General features: G+C 48.7%; 1 long non-coding RNA gene across 1 annotated transcript in view; it reads left to right on the top strand.

Moving 5' to 3' along the window:
• LOC142014105 (uncharacterized) overlaps nucleotides 1–22,276 on the top strand; it is a 51,601-nt gene extending 29,325 nt beyond the window's left edge. The window contains exons 3-4 of the long non-coding RNA XR_012645865.1: nucleotides 11,150–11,248; nucleotides 22,031–22,276. This is a non-coding gene — a long non-coding RNA (uncharacterized LOC142014105). The remainder of the gene's footprint in view (nucleotides 1–11,149; nucleotides 11,249–22,030) is intronic.
• Nucleotides 22,277–26,299: the final 4,023 nt, after the last annotated feature.

Genomic DNA, 26,299 nt, shown 5'->3' with positions numbered 1-26,299 from the left:
AAGCTTCTCACCTATCTAAGGCTAGACCGATGCTAGGCTAACCCACACACCTACAAAGTGTGGTTCATTGTTCCACATTACAGCATTTTGTCCATTTACAGAGAGGAAAACCGAGTTTCCTCTACAGCCTTAGCTGAGAGGCAGCTGGCCTTTAGCTCAAGTGATAGACATTCATGCACTAAGCTACAGAGGGCTCAGGTTTGGTTCTACCTGCTGGAGGTTACACTCGCTCTTCAGGGACCAGGCTGTAGGAGGTCTGGTTAGCAGTCCCAGCTGCACTTGCATGCATAAGTCCAGGGCAGGAGTTAGCATAATTGCTAGATCTGGGATCAGTAAGCAAAAGTCAGGCCAGGGTTGGGCACCTGAGATAGTTACAACCTGGATTTAGGAGACAAATGGCAGGCTGGGGTCTGGGGAAGCCGGGGAAGCTCTGGAGTCACAACAAGCCAGAAGTCTGCCTGTTTGCCTAGACAACTTCCTGGGCCACCAAGCAGAGTCAATAGTGTGCTGAGGCCCATCAGAAGGCTGCAGGGTGCAGTAGCTCTGGACGTCTTTGGCAGGTCTTCCTGTGCCAGGTAACTCTTCAGTGATCCTGGGCGTGGACCCATATGGTCTTCTGCTGAAATTACAGCCTGGTAGCTGCTGCAGGCTCTGCAGACCTGGGTTCTAGTCCTCTGGATCCCTGGGAGAAAATCCTGAGTCCAGTCACCCCCCTCAGCAGGTGTGTTCTCATGCCGCATTGGAAACATATGTGCTACATGAGGCAAATGAACTGAGGGGTTAGCAAGGTTTTGCATGTGGCACTGGATGGGTCCCCTGCTCTGCTACAGATTCTCTGTGTTACCTTGAGCCAGTCACCAAATCTCATCCCCTTGTGGTACAAACCAGGGCAATGGTATCTCTCGACAGCCAGCTCAATGGGCCTTCAGGTGCTTGTACAGCTCTATAGGGTGAAGCCCTGGTTCAGGGGTGGGGTAGGGGGGAAGGGGAGGAACCTGTGGCCTCAGGCCAGAAGCCCTAAGCTTTGGGACCCCTTCTCCCTGCCACAGGCCTAGAGCCACAAGCGCCAGCTCACCAACATGTCCCGGTGACCCCGAGGCTGAGAGGCAATCGGGGACGCTCTGCATGCTCTCCCCAGCCCCTGCACAGGTTCCACAGCTCCATTGGCTGGGAACCATGCCCCATGCAGGGGTGGTGCACGCCGGTGCAGACACGCTGGCCACTTCCAGGAGCAGCGGTGTGCTACAGCCAGCAGGCAGCTTGCTATGCCCCCCTGCACTGCAAACCACAAGCCCCCTGAAGTAAGAGCTGCCCAGCAGGAGCTCATACCCCAAACCTCCTTCTGCACTCACAGGGAGTCAGAGCAGATTTTAGCAGAGGTGCCACAGAGATGTACCCCCCGTGCAGCTTGCACCCCAGTCCCTCAGTGGGTCACTGCCTGCCCACACACCAGGAGGGAAAGGACAGGGAACCCACTGCTGCATGGATGCCTCTTCCCCACAGACAGGACGATGCATGAGGACCACGGGTGCCACCACCACCTTTCCGCCTGCAGCATCTCTTCCCCAGGCACCGTCCCACCACCCACCCCAGCCAGGCAGGCTCTGGGTGCCAGCTCGCCATTACATTGCAGGTGCTCCATCCCGCACCCCAGGGGCTGGTTCCTCCCTGGCTCCCCTAGCACAGGAAGCCTGCAGGGATGGCTGTGCTGCGACAAAGTCTCCGTGGGCAACACGACAAGATGCCCGAGAGAAAAAGACCAAACGTGGCTGTATAAGTAGGGGCAGCCCATGGCCTGACAGCTGATTGCAGTGATCAAGCATGCCATATGCTTGGCTTTCTATGTAAATCTGCCTCGGCCAGCCTGATTACCGAGTATTTTACAACAGAAGCCCGTCCCTTATGTTTGCTGCATTACCGCCGGGTGTTGCCAAGTTCCAAATGTTTAACGCAATTAACCTCTGACATTGCGCTGAAAAGCTGCCGCATATCCAAAGTCAGGGCTGCGCCAGCAGGCTGTGCTCCAAGAGATGCACCTGGTGTGACTGGGCCAGGGTACAGTGCTGGATTAAAGCTCAAGCTGCTCCCCGCACAGGCCGGGGACGCAGCACTCCCGTGGGAGCAGGGTGATCATCCCAGCTTTTATTCTCAGGCCCTGCGGGCACTCAGAGCAGGTGCAGCTCGTGTCAAGTAAACAAAAGTGGCTGAGGTCAGCTGAAATCCCTGCTGCCCCAGAATGTCCTCTGCTCCCGCCCCACTTCTCAATCCAGCCCCACTCCTGCATCACTTACACAGAGGCTGCTATACTCCACGGGACCCTGGATGCCCAGAGCACAGCGCGGGCCTCTGGGGAGTAGGAAGCCTGTGGTTTTCCCAGGGTGTATGCTGGAGTGTTCCTGGTGCAGATTGGGACTGGCCATTGCATGCCACAGAGACCGGGGTGGGGCGCAAGGCACCTCCCCGACCTGGGCGTGGGGGAGTGCAGGAATGGCTCTTGCTGTGTCATGACAATGAGGGTGGGGAGAGGCCGGGAGGAGGTGCAGTCACAGCCAGCGTGCCTGCCAGTATTTTCCATCCAGGGGCAGAATACATTTTGTCATGTGCACCAAGGCATGTGCGGATGGGCACCACCAGTAGAAGCACAGGCTGCTGGCAGTGGGTGCGAATCAGCTCTGCTCATCAGCCGGGTAGCATGAGTCTCAGCTTACAGAGAACAGGGGTCACAGCCCGGCTCAGGACCGCCCCGAGCTGACCAGAAGGAGCAAATTGTTGGGGTCGCAGCAGTGCGCACATGCACCCTGAGCTCCCACCTTACCCAGCACAGTCCTTATGGGCGCCCCGAGGGCGGTGGAGACCCTCCCTTGGTGCGCGGCAGTAGGCTGGGGCTCAGGAGCTGCAGGCTCAGTTCATCATCTGTTGGGGCTCAGTTCTGCCCCTGCCCCCCACGGAGCTCCAGTCTGTGCCTATGTGGCCTCAAACCCACAAGTGGCATGAGACTGTTGCCTCACAGCACCCCTGTGAGTCCGAGAAAAGCTGCATCCCCCACTGTGCAGCTGGCTGGCCCCGGCACCGAGCGAGTCAGGGGAAGGCTGCCCGGCCTCTTGGAGGTGTCACGCCCAGCTCAGACAGCCACCCGAGCCTAGAAATGGCCAGCGGTGGCCTAGTGCACACCCGGGGAAAGTCCTCCAGCTCCCAGCCCCAGCCACCCCCACGGCCTCGCTCCCACACGCAACTGGTTTTAGGGGCTACGTTGGGAAGAGCTAGTGTGTGCACCTTCCTCAGCTCCAGGAGTCGCCCCTCCCAGCTGCGTGCCCTCCCTATGCCAGCATTTCTCAGCCCTTGTGAGACTGGCGTGCTGCCTTCCAAAGCTCTGCCAAGGTCATCTCAGGGATTGGCACCAGTCCGGTCGGTGAGAACTACTATCCAAAGTGACTTGCCCAAGGTTACAGAGGAAGCATGTGGCAGAGCAGGGAATAGCACCTCAGTCTGATAAGTCCTAGGTTCGCACCCGAACCACTGAACCACCCGTCTTTTGGCTAGTTTGTCTTTCTGCATTGCAAGCTCCTTGGAGATACCCATCTCGCAGAACTGGAATGGACCTTGGGAGGTCATTGAGCCCAGCCCCCTGTCCTCTTGGCAGGACCAAGCTCGAGCTCTTTTTTGGATCTATTTACCCCAAATCCCTAAACGGCCCCCTGGGGCAGGGCCCCTCCCCATCATGGGGCCTCCGAGCCCAGGTTCCAGCCCAAACTGAATGTGCACACTGCAGTTATACAGCCCCGCGGCCCCAGCCTGAGACAGCTGACCCAGCCCAGCGACAGCCATGCCACAGCTCTTGTACTACAATGTAGACGTACCTGTCCTATCCATTACACCCTCTGGTCCCTGCCTCCCTCCATTAGCCCGATGTCCCTGAGTGCACCACATCTAAGCCTTTCACTGTGCCTCTCAGCAGGCCTCCATAACAAGGCAAGCAGCAGAAAGGAGTCCTGTGCCACTCAGAACAGCAGCAAATTTGCCTTCCCCATGCCTCTGCTGCAGCCTAAGGGTGGCCTGCAGCTGGAGTAGACTCCTCCTTGCTAGTTTCACACAGGCTAGCAGAGCTAGAGCTAGCAGTGTAGGTGCAGAAGCAGGAGCTTTCCCGTGAGCAGTATAAGCATGTCGGGTAGCTTGGGTGCATATTTGCATCGCTAACCCTTGCAGAACTCTGCATTGCCGGGTCTTCCCTGCTATTTTTAGCAGCAGTGGTGAAGCTAGCCCCGGCATGCCTGCTCCTACCACGGACTGCAGGTTAGATGCACCCTGCTGGAGGAGCAGAACCCCTGTATTGTGGACACTAGACAAGGCTTCTAGGAAGACTAACGAACACCCGAGTAACCTGTTCCGCAGTTCTGAGGTGGGAAAACGGGACAAAATTGTTTCACGTTGAACCAGAGAAGGAATTTTTCAAAAATTTTGGTGAAACCAAAAGTACAGCTCTCCCCTGCCAAAAATAGAAACACACTTTGGGGGCCTTTCGGCAGTTTCTAGCTTTTGCTCCCCCCCCCCCCCCCGACCCCACCCCACGAAACTGAATTAAAATATGAAGGACAGAGATTTTCGAACCAAAAAACTGAAATATTATGTTACAAAAATGTCAAAATGAAACATTTCCATTTCTTCAGGGTTGTTTTTTTAAAGATTTTTTTCCTGAACGAACAGATCTGGTGAAATGACTTTGCAGAATGTTTCGGCGAAACCAAATCTGCATTTTTCACTGATAACAGTTGAGTGTGGAAAATTGCATGAGTGGCCTGCTTTGCTACAGGGTCACATATTACTTCTGTGTGGTGCCTTTTTAGAATAAAATTAATGTTGCCGCATAATTCTCTGCCTCACACACTGGACAGCCTGCCTGCATAATTTACGCCTGATACATCACATATGGTCGTAAAGAGGACTTAGGTGTAGTGGTCTGGATCCACAGAGGGTGCAAGCTGATGTAACTCCATTAGCCTCACTATTTTATACGCACTGAGGCCATGTCTACACTAGCAAGTTCTTTTGGAAAATCCAGCCCTTTTTTGAAAGACCGCGCGGCACATCCACACACAAAATGCCTTCTTTCCATCTGAAATCAAAAGAATTTGTCTCTTCTCCTGGAAGCCATTTCTGGTTCAGGAAGAGCATCTGCTTTGAAAAGCCTCCTTCAAAAAAAGCATGTGTGGATGCTCCTCAGGCCCTTGTTTTCGAAAGAGCAGTTCTATGGCGCTAGATTTTTCGATCCCAGGGCCGGTCTTTCAAAAGAGCAGGGGCTGTGTGGATGCTCCCTAGCGAAAGAGCAGATTGCTCTTTTGATGCACTTTTTGGTATATGGACACGCTCTTTCGAAAGGTTTTTTTTGGAAGAGATCTTCCAGAAGAACTTCTTTCAAAAAATCGCTGTAGGGTAGACGTAGCCTGTGAGTCTGGCCCAGTTCCTAGTATTTTGGGCCATGGCTACACTAGCTCCCACGTTTGCAAAGGGCTATGCTACTCAGCCGCTTTGGCAGATGCTAATGAAGCGCTACCATGAATATGCAGGACCTCATTAGCATAATCGCAGCTGCCTGCATTTCAAAAGTGCCGCTTTCGAAACGCACGCTGCTCGTGCAGACACGAGCCTTTCGAAAGGACCCCCGGAGTTCGAAAGCCCCTTCTTCCCATTTGGTCTGACAACACAGCTGCAACCCCCCCATGTCCTTTAACAAATTTCAGGGAGAAAAAGGTATTGGTGTGTTCAACCCAGGAGCAGGCCAAATTTCTGCCTGAAGCTGCTTCAAAAGGACAGAGTGAAACAATGCAGCCCAAAGTGACTGTTAACTAGAGCCCTGTGAAAGTGACACTACAATTCATCATGTGTCTCCAGAGGAGAGCACGAGAAAAGGAATCCGTATGCTGGGTGTTTCGTCGTCTTACAAATTACATCCCCATTGCCTCCCCAGAAATAAACAAAACGTGTTGTTTGCTTGCACTGAATTGGCAGCTTTTAGCTGCCTGTCAACCTTGCACCCTTTTAACCCTCTCCAAGAGTCTAACTGGGTCCTGGAGGGAGCTGTAACCTTTTATGGTTCAAACTGATAGGGCTGGCTCTTACTCAAAGAAAGCAGTATCTAAATCCTCCCATTCACCCTTGGACTCAGATTGATTAGGAACCTAAGCCAGGACTGTTTTGTCCTGTCTCTTCACTGAGCAATAAGGAATGGATTAACTCACTAATATGCTCATTCTTACAAGTCATTCAGAGCAAAAGAGGGTGTTAGGATCCAGGATGAGTGAATGAAAGAGGCCAGCAGGGCTTACAGCCTCTGTGCGCCTGGGGCAAGGTAGGAGGAGGGATTCAGCTCCATGCCCCCCAGAAGGGCCGGGGCCAAGGGCAGAAGGGGCGGGGAGTAGCCCCCCCTCCACCCTCAATGCTGTGCACCATGGCAGAGGAGTGCTGCAGCAACATTTCAAAGGGCCCCAGCAGTGGCCAGAGCTCTGGGCCCTTTGAAAACCCAGGCCCTGAGCAGTTGCCTACTCTGCTTCTGCTGTCAGTGGGCCTAAAAGAGGCAGGCTCTCTCACAGGTCCAGAGAGCCCCAGGCCACTTCCAGCTTTTGAGGCCCTGGGCAGTAATACAAATAAACCACGACGACACGTGAAAACAAAATACGGCACCAAAAGAAGAGTGAGACAGAAGTTGCATGTTAATAAGCCAGATCCTTTTTCTCCACAGGTGCTCTAATTACCAAGGTATGCTCATGAAAACAAGTTGCAAAATTTACCAAATGCCCCAAAATTAACCAGTGTCTAAATCTGAGGCCAAGTATCAGAGGGGTAGTCGTGTTTGTCTGGATCTGCAAAAGCAACGAGGGGTCCTGTGGCACCTTATAGACTAACAGAAATGTGTGAACAGAAGCTTTCGTGGGCAAAGGCCCACTTCTTCAGATGCAGGACCTGCAGGACCTGCATCTGAAGAAGTGGGCCTTTGCCCACAAAAGCTTCTGCTAATACATTTCTGTTAGTCTATAAGGTGCCACAGGACCCCTCGTTGCTTTTAAATTTAAGGCCATCTGTGAGCATGAGGCCATTTGGGTCCTCCTCTGTGCGGCCCTGGAAAGAGGCAATGCCGATAGCTTGGGGGGATTGTTTATTGGATATTTTTCTTTCATCACTACACAACCAGCCCAGATTCCAGAGTGACCAAATTTATCAGCTCTCCTTTAGTTAGACCCAAATAGGTCTTTGAATGCTCATTCCACAATTGTATACCCCTTATGTGCTGGGAAGTCTCCTGTGTATCCTCCGTTTACTTCTCTCTCCTGCCTCTGGGCCCCACAGGGTTGACAGATATTTTGCTAAGCAGATATGACAAGTTCAGTGGCTACAAAATGTGAACTGATGGTCTCAGGTTGATTCAATATCACAACCCCCTCCCCACCCCCGCCACCCTCAGCCCTTACTGATAGTCTGAAAGCAAAGACGCAAGGAGCTTGGAGCGACAATCACACACTCATCACCAGAGATGATTCTTCCACATCAGGGGGGAGATTGTTGCAGGGGCGGCATGTTGATGCTCACTGAACATGCTAAAACTTGCATGGGGAGGGAGACAGGACTTGAGCTGTGCTGGTTCGGAGAGGGGATCCCTTGTGTCCTCAGTCACACAGAATCAGAGGAACGTAGGGCTGAAAGGATCACTCCAATTATCTTCTGATTGATCAAAGAAGAGCAACAAGAATGATGAAAGGTCCTGAGAGTGTGGGCTATGAGGGAAGACTGAAAGAACTGGGAGTATTTAGTTTAGAAAAGAGAAGACTTAGAGGGGACATTATACTGGTTTTCAAGTACCTAAAAGAGGGTTACAAGGAGGAGGGAGAAAAATTGTTCTCCTTGGCCTCTGAGGATAGGACAAGGAGCAATGGGCTGAAACTGCAGCAAGGGAGGTTTAGGCTGAACATTAGGAGAAATTTCCTAACTGTCAGGATGGTTAAACACTGGAATAAATTGCCTCAAGAGAGAGTGGAATCTCCATCACTGGAGGTATTTAAGAGCAGGTAGAATGGTGCAGGTGCTAAACGAGGAAGGGAAGCGGTTCAGACTGATTATGAACATCCATAAAATAAAAACAACGGTATCTGGAGATAAGGAAATAGGAAGGAAGATCAGTGTAGACAGGATTGAATCAGAGAACGTAGAGAAGTTCATGTATCTGGGAAATAACGTGATACATGATCTAGAGACTGTAAGAAGGAAATAGCAACTAGAATAATGAAAGCAACAGTGAGTTTGAAGGTGATGGATAAGATCTGGAAAAGCAAAGCGATTAGAGTAGGAACAAAGCTGAGCATCTTGAAAATATATATTCAGCAGCATGTCGTATGGATGTGAAACATGGGTGATAATGAAAGATTCAAAGAGAAGGACATTGACATTTGAGAGGAGTTGTTATAGAAAGATCCTGAGAATAGGATGGATGCAGAAGGTCAGCAAAAAGGAATTATACAGGAAGATACAGCTGGAAGAGAACCTACTGCAGAAGGTTGGAAAACGGAAGATATAGGTATTTGGGCATATCTGAAGAATGAACGATAAACAAAAAATCAAGACCCTGGTATTCAGCATAATGGGTGGTTCAAATAGGAGGGGCAAACCCCACAAAGAATAGGTAGATGACATAGTAGATTGGAGTGGAGCTATTTTAAAGGAACTAAGCCTTTCTTAACCATGGAGGCTGCACAAAACCAGATGAGTTGCTATATGGTTTGTTTTTTATCCTGTGTGGAAGATCAGACACAGGATTCAAGAGGACCAACGGAAAGCTCACTATTATTATTATTATTTGCATCAGTCTGCCTCACATAGCATTTAAAATACCAGAGCACCCGTTTCAAAGTGTCTCTCCTTATGCTGCTTGCATCTGTTATTCAGAAAAGAGAGAACAGACAAGAATGGAAACAAAGGGATGTCCTGTCAGCATCTACCTCCCAGGGCATTGCAAAGCTTAATGGGTTCATATTGCTAAAGGCTTCTGAGATCCTTAAATGAGAGGTGTACACAAAGGGGTGATTATCTAACACTTCCCTCCAAAGGAGCAAGTTGTAGGTTTCTATTTCCTACAGATTTCTGCTGATTGTAGATCCCAACCTCCTCCATTGTGTTACCATTGCACCCAGAGCACTTGTCATAGACCAGGACTACAGTGTACCAGAGACTGGACAAACACATAAGGGGAAAGTGACTTGACTCAGGATACACAACAGGTCAGGGCAGAGACAGGAATAGAACCCAGCTCTCCGTGCAGTGCATTATTCATGAGCCCAGGCAGGCTCATAAAAAGTAGCCTATTTATGAACCATGCCAGCAGAGAAAGTTTATTTTGTGCCTTAATATATGCAGTCCTTTTTGATATTTTCCCTGTATAAATTTCAATCCTAGGGAAAGAAAATGCTGAAACTTTTTAGGTGTCCTTAATGATTCACAGCCATGTTGCTAATTAGTCTGCCGTCCAGAAGTTTTGCAACCTTGGTGGACACAGAGAGCTCTGCCAATTAGGGTTATTCCTTCCTGAGGGATCCCTTGCAAAGGAACTGTTAGGAAAACAAAAAACGTCTGTTTCCTGAGCCAGTCCAGAATACATTAAGTGCAGGCACTAATTTGCAGCAAATTAGCAAGTGGTTAGTCACATTCCGAATAAAAAAAGCTCCAAAAGCTGGCTGGTGAGAAAGCTGGCGCTGACTAACACCTTGCAAGCCACCAAGCTGGTGTAGAACATAGGCTGCGTCTACACGTGCACGCTACTTCGAAGTAGCGGCACTAACTTCGAAATAGCGCCCGTCACGTCTACACGTGTTGGGCGCTATTTCGAAGTTGAAATCGACGTTAGGCGGCGAGACGTCGAAGTCGCTAACCCCATGAGGGGATGCGAAGAGCGCCCTACTTCGACGTTCAACATCGAAGTAGGGACGTGTAGACGATCCGCGTCCCGCAACATCGAAATAGCGGGGTCCTCCATGGCGGCCATCAGCTGGGGGGTTGAGAGATACTCTCTCTCCAGCCCTTGCGGGGCTCTGTGGTCACCGTGGGCAGCAGCCCTTAGCCCAGGGCTTCTGGCTGCTGCTGCTGCAGCTGGGGGTCCGTGCTGCATATGCAGGGTCTGCAACTAGTTGTTGGCTCTGTGTATCTTGCACTGTTTAATGAAAGTGTGTCTGGGAGGGGCCCTTTAAGGGAGCGACTTGCTGTTGAGTCCGCCCCGTGACCCTGTCTGCAGCTGTGCCTGGCTCCCTTATTTCGATGTGTGCTACTTTGGCGTGTAGACGTTCCCTCGCTGTGCCTATTTCGATGTTGGGCTGAGCAACGTCGAAGTTGAACATCGACGTTGCCAGCCCTGGAGGACGTGTAGACGTTATTCATCGAAATAGCCTATTTCGATGTCGCAACATCGAAATAAGTTATTTCGAAGTTGGGTGCACGTGTAGACGTAGCCATAGACTCTAGCAACCAAGGGCCTCTCATGCCAGCTAAGAGACTAAGTGCCCTGCATTCCTCCCTGCCAGAGTCTAGCCCTCAAGTTATTTGGAGATCTAGGATCCACTCAAACAGCCACTGTACTCAGGGGAAAGATTCCCACTGACTTCAGCTAGGGGTGAATTGGACAGGCATTTAGGGCTAATGGGCGGAGCCCAGGACTGGGACTCAGGAGACCTGGTGTGCTGGGTGACCTCCACAAGTCACAACTGTGCTCTGTGCCTCGGTTTTCCCATCTGTAAAATGGCAGGGCTGCTGCCCTCCTTTCTAAAATGCCTTGGTAAGAGCTAGTTATAATGCAGAACAGAAGGAATGTGGCCGAATGGTTACATCTGGCTCCTGCAGTTTAGGACTCTTTGGGTCCCACTCCCTGCTTTGATGCTTATTCACTGTGTTTCCCTGGACCAGTTTCATGGTCCTCAGTTTATTCATAATTAAAACTGGGTTGATAGTAGTAGCTGCCCTTTCTCACCAGGGCGTTGTGAAGGTGAATTAGTGTTTGTAAAGCACATGGCATTCCCGGGGTGCCTGGTGCCTTTTGAAAGCATTACTACTATTTCCTATACAATTATCAGACATTTCACATTGCCGCCACCTCTCAAAGTGCTGTACAAATTATTTACAGGCCCTGCAGTCCCTCCAAGATTCAGCCTCTCCCAGGGCAGATGGTGCCGGCGAAGGAGACAGTGAGCAAACAGCACCTGAGTAGAGGGACGATTGCAAAGTAAGTTTTTTCATGGACACTTGTGGGAATAAAAGCCCCACCTTTACCTGACGGTATTTTCAACCACTTTCACATTTGTCTGAGCGAAGCTTGGTTCACAAGCATGCTAATGGGAAGCAAAAGGGCTGGGAATATGCTCAATAACAGATGAACACAACTGCCTACAGGCAGGATCAAACCCATGACCTCGGGAGCAGACAGCAGGAGCTGCTACTGTTTGGGCTGAAAGGCAACTAGCCCTTAGCTAAGGCTTTAAAGAAGACTTATTGGGTGTGTCTACACTTGCATTCCTCTTTCAAAAGAGGTATGCGAACAAGGTAAATCAAAAATGCAAATGAGGTATGGATTTGCCTATTCTGTACATCATTTGATATTCTAGTTTCAAAAGAGCTTCTTTTGAAAGAAGAAAGCCATTGTAGCGCTGCTCTTTCGAAAGTAAACCCCATCTTTGAAAGAAACCTTCTCTTTATTTAATGGGAAGAAGGATTCTTTCGAAGATGGGTTTACTTTTGAAAGAGCAGCGTCTACACTGGCTTTCTTCTTTCAAAAGAAGCTCTTTTGAAATTCAAATATGCAAATGAGGTACCAAATATACAAATTTAAACCTCATTTGAATTTTCAATTTACCTCATTTGCATGCCTCTTTCGAAAGGGGAATGCAAGTGTAGATGCACCCCATGTGATGAAAAAGATTAGAAGGAACACTTCCAAGGAGAGGTGAGTAGGTTGGGAAGAAATAGCTGAAGGTTGGGGAAGAAACACTGCAAGAACCAGTCCCTTCCGCTCATGTAAGAGTCTCCTATGTCCCAATCAGAACTTCAGAGAAAAGGTTCTGCCCAGAGACCAAGGCCGTGTCTACACGTGCCCCAAACTTCGAAATGGCCACGCAAATGGCCATTTCGAAGTTTACTAATGAAGCGCTGAAATGCATATTCAGCGCTTCATTAGCATGCGGGCGGCCGCGGCACTTCGAAATTGACGCGCCTCCCCGCCGCGCGGCTCGTCCAGACGGGGCTCCTTTTCGAAAGGACCCCGCCTACTTCGAAGTCCCTTTATTCCCATCAGCTCATGGGACTAATTCTACCTAACACATGACACTCTCCAGTAGCTCCTCCCCTTCTTGGAGGGCATGTGGAAAGGCTCCCCAAAGGCTCCCCAAATTGCTGTGCTGCTGACAGTTCTGCTCTGGCAGGAAACCATCACTCAGAAGAAGGTACAGGTAGAACCTCTCTGGTCTGGCACCTCTGGGACCTGACTGGTGCTGAAAAGAGAATGTGCGGACCAGAGGAGGTCAAATATTGTCCAGCAGTATTGCCAACACCGTCAGTGCTTGCTGGGCTCTTAGAAGACATTTAGGGGCAAATTACAGCTAAATAATAGCACAGGACTCTGAGAGCCAGGCCTGGGGGGTGTACACAAACATTATGGACCACGGGAAACTTGGTCACACCCGTGGCAAGTGGTCGTCTGGCTCACTAAATTAAAGCCAGATTATGGATTTTGCCAGATGAGAAAGCGCCACCTACAGAGGTTCAACCAATATATATGAACAAAGCAGATCATATATAGATACTGCAGCCTGGAGCACATCTCAGACGCATGCCAGGGCATCCTCGAGTCCCACTGAAACAGAGATCAGGAGATCTGGGGAAAATGCTGATTTTTCTATTGAAAAGCTGGACCCCTGAACACCACAAAGAAATACTGTTTGTGGCCAGAACAAAAAATATTTAAATTTGGAAATGCCATGGCAGTGCCCTTTGGGAGCTGTATTTTAGCTACCTCCAGCTCCCATTCCCTTCAAGGAAGAGGTAAAAGTGGACCAGTATGGAGTACCAGTAAGAAGTGGCTGCTGGTACACAGCCAACTAGTAGTGTCTGGCAACACTAATATCACCACCCAACTTCCCCCTCCCGCCCCACAACTGAGACCCCTAAATAAATGGCTCTGTTTTCAAAAGACCTCCAAATTTTTAGTTCCCAGGTCTTGGGAAAATCCTGTCTGCAAGTGTTACAATGGGAGCTGCTGAGCTCTTGAAACTCTGGCTCTGAGCTTCTCTGAAAATCTTGCCTGGCGCACCGAGAGCTGTCCAGACAAGTACACGCCAGACAACCCTTGCCCCAGGCAATTCACTGTCAAAGAAGAGCCATGATAATGGTTAAAGGATTAGGAAACAGGTTTTGGAGTCTGGGAGCATGCATCCCTTGTCTTTGGCAATTTTTCTTCTGCTTGCCTGCTTCTTGGAAAATACCCAACGAGGTAGGTCTGCAAGTGTCATAACACTGATCTTCAAGTGGTTACCTTGTTGCATGAACACCTCCAGTGCTTTTATGACTTCCTCTCAGATTGTATGAGCTGTTCCAAGCAAATGGGTGAGGAGACAATCTTTGGAAGCTGAATCAAATGAATCATAATTTGATCTTTCCATCCAGCCTTTCAGGTGAATCACATCCTGAAAGGGTGTGGAGACCTGACAGGGAGGCTTTTAATGGTCCAATCAGTGGGTCTGATTGGAAGGATGCATCCACTGGTCTCATTCACTCTGCTACCACACATAGGGCAGCATTAAAAGTTGACCATGTTAGCATGCACCTAGTGTGGAACATATATTCTGTGTGTCCAGATCATCTGAGGGGACATCTTCCATCTCCTTAGCTGAAGCCGAACTCAGCATTTTTCAGCTGTGAGTTTCATCCCACTTTTGCTCAATAATCAAGTGAAGTCAAGAGCAGTGAACGTAGAACGTAGAAGACTCTGGCAGAGTGATTTAACTTCTGCTTCATTGCAAATAGGACTTCTTGGCTTCAAAATTCAAAAGTGAGTCAGGAAACCAGGACGCTGGTTTAAGGAAGGTTTCTTGGCTTGTTCAGACAGCACTTAAGGCCGGGACTGGTCCACATAAATATACTCTGGAGAGCAGATCATGACAGAAGTTTGAAAGGCACCTTTGCTATCTGTTCTGTCTTGCAGAGAGTCTAAATTAGCAGCAGCACAAAATATGAACATACTCCTGATGAGGTTTTGGGAGAATGTACCACCCTTCTTTCAGTTCCATGCAGCAAAGAACTTAGTTTGCAGTTGTAATCATCAAGAAGAGAACTTTGTCTAAATTACGCATATGCAGGGGGTGTATGCCAAGACTGCAAATGTAGCACCGCCCCCCATGTCCAGTTTCTCTCCCTTCCTTCCTGCTGCACTGTGCAGGGGGAGCCAGCAGGGCATGATGGGGAACCCAAGGCACTCTGGGAGCTGTAGTTCTGTGACCATCTCCCTGCCTAAAGAGCAGCCCTGGAGGAGGGAAGGAGCTACTTTGTTAAGCGTGCCTTTGGCCACTAGCAACGGGAAAGGGAGAAGATGAGAGGATAGCTGTGTGACCCTGTACAACACCTGCTGTGCATGGAGAGGGCTGCTGCAAGGAAGTAGCACAAGGAGTGGAGAACATGGATGCTACTAGATTGTATGTATTATTATTATATACTGGGTTTACACTTTGGTTTAGGGGCTGTCAGCCACTATATCACCATACAAATCATTCTCGCATTTTGTCTGTCTACTAACACCTTAACGAATGCCTCGTTGTTACTCTTTGGGCATAATAAACAAAACTAAAAATCAATACCGATAATAGCTCTCACGCTGCCTGGAGTGGCTCCTGGTGATGAGTGCCAGCCATAAGGCAGACTGTCAAAAAGCAAACTGATGGTGTCCTCTAGAATTAGATTTCACCAACCCAGTAATAGGTGTGAACTCCTAAAGCACTACAAGAGTGATGGGGGAGTCACAAACAGTCCCCTAGGGCATTCCAATCTATCTCACCACCCAGGCAAGCTGGACTATGTGGTAGATGGGCTCTGGCACCAAAAATCACCCAAATATCCAGGTTATTTCTATTCCCAATGGACCAGTCACTTACACCAGGTCAGTCGTACTCAGATCTCAAACTGAAGACAAAGCCTGTGGCCAATCCTGCAATAAGCTAATTAAAATGTAATTAGCTAAGGAAAGAAAGAAGAGAGTTCTTTGCAAAGTTTGAACAGGAAACATATGCACAGATGAGCTACAGTCTTCTATTTAATGAGGTAATATAAGCTTCTGTCACAAGCAGCTCTGTATGACCTGTAGGGCTGTCCTTTACCTAGCTGCACGGGGATCTCATGCTTATGCTTAGGAATCTTTGTCCTTCAAAGCCCAAACTACATAAAGCGACTCCTATAACCCCTATTACGACAGCAGGCAAAGCCTAGGCTAGTGCCCCAACCATTCCAAGATCCTTCCTTTCCTCCTCATTCCCTTTCCTTCGGCAAAGTTTGGAGCCAAACTGTCCTGAAGTTAGATGAGAAACAAGCAGTCCTGTGGCACTTTAAAGACTAACAAATGTATTTATTAAGTCATGAGCTTTTGTGGGTAAGACCCACTTCCAGAGCAATCTGAGGAAACTCCGAAGAAGTGGGTCTTAGCCCCGAAAGCCCGTAACTCAATAAATAAATGTGGTAGTCTGGAAGGTGCTACGGGACAGCTTGTGGGTTTTTTTTTTTGTTTTTTGGGGTTCTTTTGTGAAGCTACTGATTAACATCCCTCTGAGGCTCTTCAGGTTAGAGCGATGGTTCCCAACCTTTACAAAACGGCGACCCATTTTGACAATTCAGTAAGACTTTGTGACCCAAGGCAATTCAAACCTGGGCGGGGGAGGTTTTCGCCGGGAAAAAAAATCTTGATTCGCACTCTGTCCCATCCCCAGACATAATCCCTCTCACAGCCCTAAATCACCCCTTCTCAGAACCAAACTGCCCCCCCTCCCCAGGCTTAACTCCTCTCACAGCCGTAAATCATCCCCTTGCAGCCCCAGGTCACCCCCTGCCCAAGCCCTTCTCAGACACAAACTGGCACCCATCTAACTCACATGAGCTGCCCTCTGCTGCTCCTTTGCCAGGCCACCACCGCCTCCTTCACGCAGCTCTTCCAGCCCTCCTGCTCTCTTCTCTCACTTGCAGCGCAGGCAGTTCCCTGCCCTGCCATGCTGAAATGGGACTTTAGTTGGTTTAACAGCCAGATCCCTTCTGCCAGCCGTTAAACCAATTCAACTGAGTTTTATTATTTCACTGTGGCAGGGCAGGGACTGGGAGTTGGAGGAGTGAGTGACAGCAGCAGTGGGAGATGCAAATGGCTCCTTAAAGAGCCACATGCGGCTCAGAGCCACCTAGCCGGTGAACCCTTAGAAAATCTAATGGTGACCCATGTTTGGGTCCCAACCCACAGGCTGGGAATCCCTGAGTTAGAGGGAGTTTGGAGCCAGTGTTCTCATTCAGATTCAGTATATAATGGCCTTGGGACACAACACCCGGGTGCAAATCTGATCTTTTCCACATTGGTGTAGCTTGGAACTATCCATAGGCGTTTGAATGTGGATCCTAACTCCCCATCAGTTGAGGGATCCCTGGTTCAGCCCATCTCAGCTTTCATTGGATTGCCCAGTATTCATTTTCTTGCTTTTTTAAAAAGTCTTTTGTAAAGTCATGCCATTAATAAGATCCTATGTAGAACTATTTTGATGACGACACATACAAGTTTTTCCTAGTAGCAGCGTGCTGTAGCAAAATATCACCAAGTGTAATTGACTGTAATTGCCTCATTCTAGGCAACTCTTTAGTGCCATTGTATTGATGATTTTACTCAGTTCCTCCAGGGCCACAGGTTTTCTGGTAATTGTAGTACAACTTCTGCTCCTACTGACTAATGTTCCTGGAAACCCTTATGAGGTTTTATGACTCAAGATCAAGACCCCACTGCACTAGATGTTGTATGAACCCATAGTAAGACAGTTGCAAATCAAGATAGCTAACCTGGTGTAGTGAGAACAGAGGGCGCGTGGCAGTAAAGTGACTTGACAAAGGTCATGCAGCATTTCAGTGGCAGAGAAGGAAACCAAACCAGGTCTCCTTACTGCTGGCCCAGTGCCCTATCCCCTGCACCAAGCTGCCTCCCAGGATAGTCTACATAGACACAGTTTGACTCCATCTACTGCTCCCTTGCCAGAAGGTTTTTCATCCACCTTCTGTAGGCTGATTCCTGGTACCTTTTCAAGATAGTGGCTCTTTCAGATTCAGACATATTAGGCTGTCTCCTGGAAAGTTATTTTTTGCTCTTTCTTTGTCCTTTTCCTTCAGCTAAAATAAGTTGCCCCATACCAAAAGTATATGTTTTGCTCTCTATGTCTAGATAAACATTGCACCTCCCCAGCTTTAAATAGCTCTAACTGGGACAAAGCCTTTCAGAGCGGTCTGAAAATGTTACACTTCAGAAGACCAGAGACTACAGGCCTCACTTTTTCTGCTTTATCAACCCTGCCAAAGCAAAACAGGATGACTGGTGTATCCCGTCCCACAGCGTCTTTGAAAAATCAAACACCTCGTGCATTGCTGTTAAGCTCCCACTGTGCTCATAGCTACAAATGCATCACTTTAATTAGCATAGTGCGTGCCCCTCCTTGGGAACAGCTGCTGGCTGGAGCCAGCTATTTTTTCCTACCACAAAAAACATTCTTGTGTGAACATGTTATTTGATGAAGGCCAAACTTTGCAGCAATGGGGCTGGTGCGCCACACCTTAGCTCTTCCTCTGCACACATGCAGGAGATCAGGAAAGACTAAATGTATTTAAAAATTAAAAACAACCCACTGTTTGCTTCTTGGTTTTAGTATCATCTTGCCTGATTATCAGGTTGTTGTGGCCCAGAATAACTGTGCGTGTTACCAAACACAGTAAATCCTTGAATTAGACTGTCATTAGAGCTGGCTAAATATAAACTTTTGTACAGAGTCAATGCAAAAACTGGAGATGGAGCAGAACTGAAATCACCAAATGCCTCCAGAAGGCCTACAAGGTGGACTTCAAGGCTAACAGGGCCACCGACCTTGGCATGCAATTTTAAAGAGAACCTTTTGTTTCTACAAAAACAATGAGAAGTCCTGTGGCACCTTAGAAACTAATGGATTTTTTGGGCATATGTTTTCATGGGTAAAAACCACTTCATCAGAGGCATGAAGTGGAAATCAGAGAGGTAAGGATGGATAGACAGATAGATAGATAGATAGATAGATACTATCATATGAAAAGAAGGGAGTTACTTATTATGCGTAGCACCAGTGTTAATGAGGGAAATTCAGTGAGGGTGGAAGTGGCTCTCACCCAGCAGCTGATGGGGAGGTGTGAATACCAAGAGATGAGAAACTTCCTTTGTAGTGAGATAAACCTTCTAAGTCTTTATTTGGTCCTAATTTGATTGTGTTAAATCGGTAAATTAAGTACAGCTTTGCTGTTTCTCTTTATAATCTTGTTTTGAGGTTTGGCTTTTTGTTTTTGATTTTTGGGGGTTTATTTGTTTGTTTGTTTGTTTGTTTGTTTTGGTAAAAGGATATTTTTAAATATGATAGTGAGCATCCAGGGAGATGGAAGTGTTCTCTTACTGGTTTTCATAAATTACTTTTCTTGATATCTGATTTAGGTCCATTTACCGTTTGGGTCAGAGACTGTTCAGCTTGGCCAGTATATATGGCAGAGGGACATTGCTGCCACATGATGAAACATATCATATTAGTAGATGTGCAAGTGGATGAGCCCTGGATGGTGTGGCTGAAATGGTTAGAACCTGCAATGGTGCCACTTGTATAGATAGGAGGACAGTGTTGGCAATGGGTTTTGTTTCAGGGGTAGGTTCCTAGCTTAGTGTTTCTGAAAGTTCTAAGACATCTTAGAACACCCAGAAGAGTAGACCATTATGTCTGGTCCATTGACTGAGCACAGTCCATTGTGCCATTTCTCCATTCACCACTACAGGTGAGCATAGAAGCAGAATCTTTATATCCTAGAGCCACCTACTTTACCAAGGAAATGAGGGCAAAGCTTCTCTTTATTATGCATCCGGTCCAGGCAAAATGCTGCAGCTTCTTGCAAAGATGCCTTTAAAACTGATGTAGACACAAAGGCTGTTTCTACACGTCACTTTCTCTGAAAGTGGCGTGCTTATAAACAGCTGGAAATATGCTAATGAGGTGCATATGTAAATTCCTGGAGCCTCATTAGCATAAGGTCGTGATTTGGAGTCCAGAAGACGGTTTTCCAGACTCCAAAATGGCATGTAGAAGCATGGCCCCCAGGGGTGTCTTCCAGACGGAAGTCCTCCTTCCAGAGGCCCCTTCTTCCCGAAAATGATTCCAAAATAAGCTATTCTGGAATAATGCACCTACGCTACAAGGAAGCCTCAAAATAAGTAAAACTTATTCCAAAATAGTGTGTCCACACACAATAGAGCCTATTGCAGATTAGAGCCCCTGGAAGCAGTGTCCAGAATACAACATCTACACAGCACGATTATTTTGGAATAGGCGCTATTCCTTGTAGAATGAGGTTTCCCAGATTTGAAATAAGCAATCTGCTATTTTGAAATTATTTCAAAATAGCAGTTGTTTTTCCAAAATAACTTTGCTGTGTAGAGACATGCAGAGGGACCTTGCATCAGGGAAGGTCACAAAAGTACAGTTAGCTGGAAATGGTGACTGTGACCAGAAGAGACCCAGCACCAGTCATTTCTTTGCAGTGGCCGGCCCCAGCCTTTTGAATGGGATAGGAACGTTCTTGTCTGAGACGTGCTCTCGGCTAGGATGTGGATCAAAGATGCTCTCTGGGGTGATGGCTTTTTAGCAGCACAAGTCATACGGTTGTCCCAGAGCCTACATGCATCCTTGCCCTTCTTCCATGTCCCTTTCACAGCTCCTGTTTCACCACTGCACTGAGGGTTTGTCGTAGTAGTGGTAAGCCTCTTGCACTCCTACTTCTTGGAGCCCAGGCCTTTGACAACCGTTCGCCAGAGTCCCCTGTCCTGGGCGATCTTTTCCAATTCTGACCAGGTGTATCCCATCTTTTCAGTTTCTGCCTTCAGGTCTCCACCCCAGGTGTTTTTGGACACCCTCTTTTCCTTTTCCCTTGTGGCTTCCCACTTAAGGCTTGCTTGCCTTGTGATGGCGGTGGTTGGTTTTTCTAAGGGTACATCCAATTCGTGGCCGGGGCAAGCAGGGCAATGGTTAAATATACAAGGTGAAAACAAATTTCCCCTCTAAGCCAGGTCTACACAGCGCTGACAGCAGCTCAGCTGATGCATATCGGCTCTTCAGATTTTGGATGTGTGTTCCAGAATAGCTGTGCTGTAATTATAGCTTCCCCAGGACCAACTCCTTGGAGAGTTGAACAGAAACCACTGCCTCTGAAGTGACCAAGTTCTGATTCATTCACCCACCCTTTTAAACAGCCCTGCAACATGTTTCCATCCGAGTCATAGGCAATGTTTGTTTTGGTTGCCTAGCTATGCTTCTGGCCTCTGACCAATATCATGCTCCTAGAAAGGAGGAAGTTATAAGAACTAATTGCGTGTTGCTCTGAAGGCTGCAGGAATTGAAGAAAAACATAGTCTAGCCCTATTTGATACTCGCAGCGCACTGCATTTTCCAACCAGAGAGACGGCCATGCTCACAAAAGCCATTAAAGATATTCTCCTCCTTGTTACGGGGGGGGAGAAGGGCGGGAACTGAGGCAAGCAAATGTTAAAGTGCTGTGCACGAGGTCACGTTCAGAGTCTACAGCAGAGCTTTATATAAAACCCAGGCCCCTAAGTGCTAGCGTCATGCTTTTAAAACCACATTCAAATGACTCTGAACACAGCTGCTACCTCAAACTTTTATTACAGTGTTATACCATTTGTCTTTCAGAACATAAGAACAGCAAAACTGGGTCAGACCAAAGGTCCACCTAGCCCAGGATCCTGTCTTCTGATGGCGGCCAATGCCAGATGCCCCAGAGGGAGTGAACAGAACAGGGAATCACCGGAGCAGTCCTTCTCCTGACATCCATTCCCAAACTCTGACAAACGGAGGCGAGGGACACCATTCCTACCTAGCTTGACTAATAGCTATTGATGGACCTAATGCCATGAATGTATCTAGTTCTTTTTTGAACCCTGTTAAAGTCCTGGTCTTCACAGCCTGCTCTGGCAAGGAGTTCCACAGGCCAACTATGCCCCGTGTGAAGGGAAGCTTCCTTTTGTCAGTTTTAAACCTGCTACCCAATGATTTCATTGGGTGACCCCTAGAAGCAGGAAGCACATCAACGGGGCCTCCAAAAAGGGCCACAGTGAAACAAGACAGGCTGGTTGATGACCACAGCTGGTTCCATAGTTAATTGCGTCCAGTGATTTCATACCAGATTTTCCTCAGTTTCCTCAGCTAGAAGGCTTAGCCCTAACAACTAGCCTTGTAAATGTGACCTCATGCCACTAAAACTTCATGCATTTTGCTTTCACTAACATCACCATCATAATCACCTTCTCTGGTCACCCACTTAGCTCCCACCCACCAAGCTGAATAGGTGACCTTTAACATGCTTAGCAGCAGCAAGTAACCAAGTATACAGCTCTCTGTCTCAAGTCCCACCCTTTGACCTAGAGTTAGGAGCATGATGCTGTCCCTTGCATATGACCTAAACTAAAGTCCTGACTTACCTGTGGTCAGCAAAGGCCCCTTGACATTCCAAGAGTGAGGTCCTAATATGGGACTTAACTGACTTAAACTCTTGTATTCCGGATGGAGCATAGGTCATCTACAGGTCTCCTCCACTTCTCTCTATCTTGAGAGAAAACTTCTAGCTGACCACAAAAGTACCCCAGCTGTTGTCCTTCAGCCTCAGTAGCTCTTATCCGCGTTGTCTGAAGCCTTCCTCTTTTGCGCTTTCCTTGTAGGTTCCATTTGAGAGCTTGATGGACTTTTCTGGATGATGGTCTTCTGAGCATGTGACCTAGCCATTTTCCTTCTCTTGATTTGAACATCAGGTGGTTCTTGTCCTGCTCTGTTCCAGAACTCCTCATCTGTGACCAGATCTTACCATTTGATGTGGAGGATGAACCTCAGGCATCTATTTATATCTGTAGAATGTGATATGAATGTGTGTGTCCTGGCCAAATTCCAACTGAGTGACATTTTGTCTGCTTCCCTACAGTTTTATATGTCCTAAAGAGGTGAGTCAGCTACCACCTACCATCCAGCGCTAGCTGCATTTCAGACGGGGGTTACTGAGCTTTAAATATTGTGTCCCTCACCTACTTCATAGGAATATTGTGAAGCAAAGTTTGCAAGGCTGTTGGAAATCCCTCACCTAGGTTTTTATGACACCGATGGAGTGGGGAGGCTGCCCCATGCCAGTAGGAAGGGATTAAAAGTGGGCTGGGAGCCAATCAGAGAGCAGCTTGCTGAGGCAGCCCTGTTTATAGGAGTTCCTCAGCAAAGCAATGGGCAGTTGGCTCCTGACCAGGGAAGGTGCAGGACTGGTTCCCTGAGGAAAACACTTGAGGTAAAGCAGTGCAGGGTAGACTTGGAGGAGCAGAGAGAGAGAGAGAGAGAACGGCTCCGGAGTGATGCCTGCCTAGCTGTGGCCTTGATGCAAGGGCCAAGAAGGTGCAAGAGAGTTATGGGGACGTGGCCCAGGGAACAGGAGGCAGTAGAGGGCAGTGAAGGAGGGAAGGACAAGGCTGCTGCCAGAGGTTCCCTGGGCTGAGACACAGAGTAGAGGGCAGGCTTGGGTAGCCCCATGCACCCACCACACCTAGCCACTGCACAGCATGGCCTTTATAGACTGCAGCTTGCTCCCGAGGTGATGAGCTAGACCTTGGCTGCAGCTGGCCCCAGTGGCAGCTGTGAGACTGAGGACTGCTGGTGCCAGGCGAGAGACTGGAGTAGTGGGCACTGCTGGAGGGGATGCTGTGCTACTGGGACTGATGCAAGTCCAGAGCCAGAGTGTGGAGCCAGAGCAATGCCACCGCCCAGAAGAAGGCATCCTGCTGAGGCGCTGAGCTAACTCCCAGCCTGACCAGCAGGAGGTGCCCTGACCATGGGTGCTCCTACGCTTACAATTGTCCACCACCTTGGCAGCAGAAGGACTTCCAAGCTAGCAGCTGCATTTCATAAGCACTTAGGCCATGTCTACACTTCAGGTGTTACTGCACCAGAGCCACGCACTGCAAATACGCCACTGCTGCCATTAAAGGGGTTTGTCCCTTGCCGGGGGTAATCCATCTCCCTGAACACCAGTAGCTATGTCAAAGGAAGAATCCTTCCAGCAACCTACCCGTGTCTACACTAGGGATTAATTTGGCACCACCTTGACCACCACAGGGATGTTGATCTAACTTTTACGGGCCCACTAGGCCTTAGTTTTGTAAAAGCAAATGAGACACAGACAGACAACGGGCCACGTTTCCACAGCCACTTTTCTGGCTGTATAAAAACCACACGTAGGTTGCTGTTTGAAAAACAAAGGCATGGGGATGAAGGAAGCGGATCCGCCAGCAAGAGTTTCTGGGGAAGTGGATAAGAGTGAGCAAGCAGAACAGGAAGGAACTGTGCAAGGTTGAAATTGAGAAAGACAACAAGCAATCTGGAAGTCACAAAGATGAACGAGGGCAAAATCGTCCGGATAACAGCCCTGCTGTGAAAGATCTGGGATAGTGCTGTAACGAGCACCTCGCCACTGTCGTGCAGTCTTGTCTGGTGTCAGGGAAAGGTGACCGCTTGTAACGCTTGAAGTGTCTAATATTTACTGTACAACCCAAATCCATGGTCATAGTCACCTAAAATGGTTGGATTTTAGGTCTTTATCTCGTTTCCAGTATTGTATAATTTAAGCACTGCTGGAATACAGTTGCAGTTTGATGGCAGGGAAAGAAAACAGGGTAAGGGCAGCAACCAGTGACTCAGCAGCTGATTAACCCTTCATTTGCATAAAGCAAAGAGCTGGTGTTTGGGGCTGACCTTCAGGATGCAGGGATCTAAAGATTCCAGGTAGAGGCAGACCCAAGGCTCTGAAAGAGACTGCGGTGGCCCTTTAGTAGCTGAGCACTGGGCTATGTCCAGCCCAATTTGGCTTCAAGGAATTAAGAGTAGATCTTTCCTCAAAACTCAGATTCGGATTTGCTGGCATTGCCTGGGTTGAGCGAGGGGAGTTTCTAACAGCTGCCCAAGACCTGAACTAACTCCAGGTGATATCCTGGCATTTAAATCTCATTAATTTTGCTTCCAATCCCTTTCCCCACTGTGACAGTGGAAGGCGCAGTGAAGCAGTGACCCTCTGAGGGGTGAAGCAGGAGAAAGAGACGCTGCTTGAACATCCGAGTCGGGAGATGGCCGCCTGGCGATAACAGCATAGAGCAGGGTTTTGTATTGGAGTCCTGATGGAGAGAACATCCTGAGGGGAAAATGACTCTGCTGCCTTTGCCTCCAACCCAAGAATGAGCGTTTGAAGAAGGAAAGGCCAGAGGATGGCTGAGCAGGATGTTGTGTGCTTGCGCGCACGCACACACACACACACACAGAGTCGGCAGCTGGCGGAGTGCCATGCATGGCACACTGGGGTGGGAGGGTTAGAAGAGCAGGGAGGAGGTAAAATTAATGTGGGAAGAAACAATACAGGCAGAGTCAGACACCAAAAATGCAGGTGCAGTTACCAGTGGGCCTGTTTTCTACCCATTGCCCTCCTTCCCCGCCCACAAGGGACTTGTACCCAGGAAGCAGTGGCCTCTTTGGTCAAACAGGCAATGAGTAGCCCTAGGAAAAAGCAGCCATTGGGGCAGAGAGAGGTTTTCAAATCACACACACTCACAAAGCCAGCCACCTGCAGCTCCCTACAAAACACGTGACCAGGGCAAGAGTGGGGCAGCCAATCCCAGAGTCACCTGAGGAGCTATTTCAGGTGCAGTACTGTGTGCAGTCTCAGCTTCCCAGTCTCCATGGTTTTGTAGATAGGGTGAGCCAGGTACAGAGAGATCAAATGCCTTCCCCCGAGGTCACACAAGGAGCGCTGGTTCAGAGACACCAGGGTCCTTTTGGCTCAGTCTTTGCTCTCACCCTGAGATCGCTCTCTCACACACCACACACACTTCTTCTTTCCTCTACACCCTATAAATAAGCATCAGTGGAACAATCACTCAGTGCAAATGGCAGATGAAACCTGCCCTTGCTGTGTGCTGTAATAACGCACAGTCTGTGCTTTGTCACTGTCTGAATAACAGCAGCACACAGAGAGGCCTCCAGCCAGGCCCATAGCATGAGATGGCACCTGCCCTTACAGTCAGCACAACAGACACAAGTGGTAGGATTAGCTCCATTCTACAGGTGGGAAACTGAGGCACAGAAAAATTAAGAGATCTGTCTCAAGGCCCACAGGGACCTAGTGGCAAAACCAGGAATCTCTGGGTCCCATCCCAATTCTACAATCGCTCTCTCTCTCACACACACACACACACACACACACACACACAGGCTGCCAGGACGCCCTCTAATTTTTTCCATCCTTGTACGGAATAAATTTTTATGTGCACCTAGGTATGTGTGGATGTGCACCGCTAACACACGCTGCCAACTGTGGGTGTTCTGCTAATCTGTTGGGGGCACCTGAATCTCTCCTGGGCAGCCTCTTAAGTGTTCAGCTAACAGTGAATAATGTCAGCCCCTCCCCCACCCACACCCTCTTACTATAACGATCTTTGCAAACACAATACCCGCCGGTTTCTCTTACGTGGCGCTTCTGTACGTATGTGACGTACTTATTAGAGCTCCCCGTTATGCTCATGAAAAATCCCAATCTTTGTGGGGAAAGCCCCCTTGCCTGGCTGCTAGCTCCATCCCTGTCCTTCCTTCATTTAGAGGCCAGGCAAGTCACACATCCCACAGCACTGATGGTTTCCAAAAGGCGCCCCCCACTTCCCTCTGGTCTGTTTCCTGTCCAGCTGAGAACAGCCTTGCGTGAGCAAACCCACACGTAACCCATCCGCCTTTCCTACAGACTTGCCATAACGACGGCAATGGGAGATCATTATCAGGGCGAAAAGCACAGTGCTGCGATTCAGAATATGTGTATCTTCCAATTCCTCTTCCTGGGTTTATAATTCCCCGGCCAGAAGCAAATCTCACTTCCATAGGTGCGTATTTTATCACCACAAGCTTGAGAGTGTCTATCT

Source organism: Carettochelys insculpta, chromosome 6 (assembly GCF_033958435.1).
Source record: "Carettochelys insculpta isolate YL-2023 chromosome 6, ASM3395843v1, whole genome shotgun sequence".
In the NCBI taxonomy this organism is placed as follows: Eukaryota; Metazoa; Chordata; order Testudines; family Carettochelyidae; genus Carettochelys; species Carettochelys insculpta.
The sequence above is the reverse complement of the archived record's forward strand: the minus strand, read 5'-3'. Positions and strand labels throughout refer to the sequence as shown.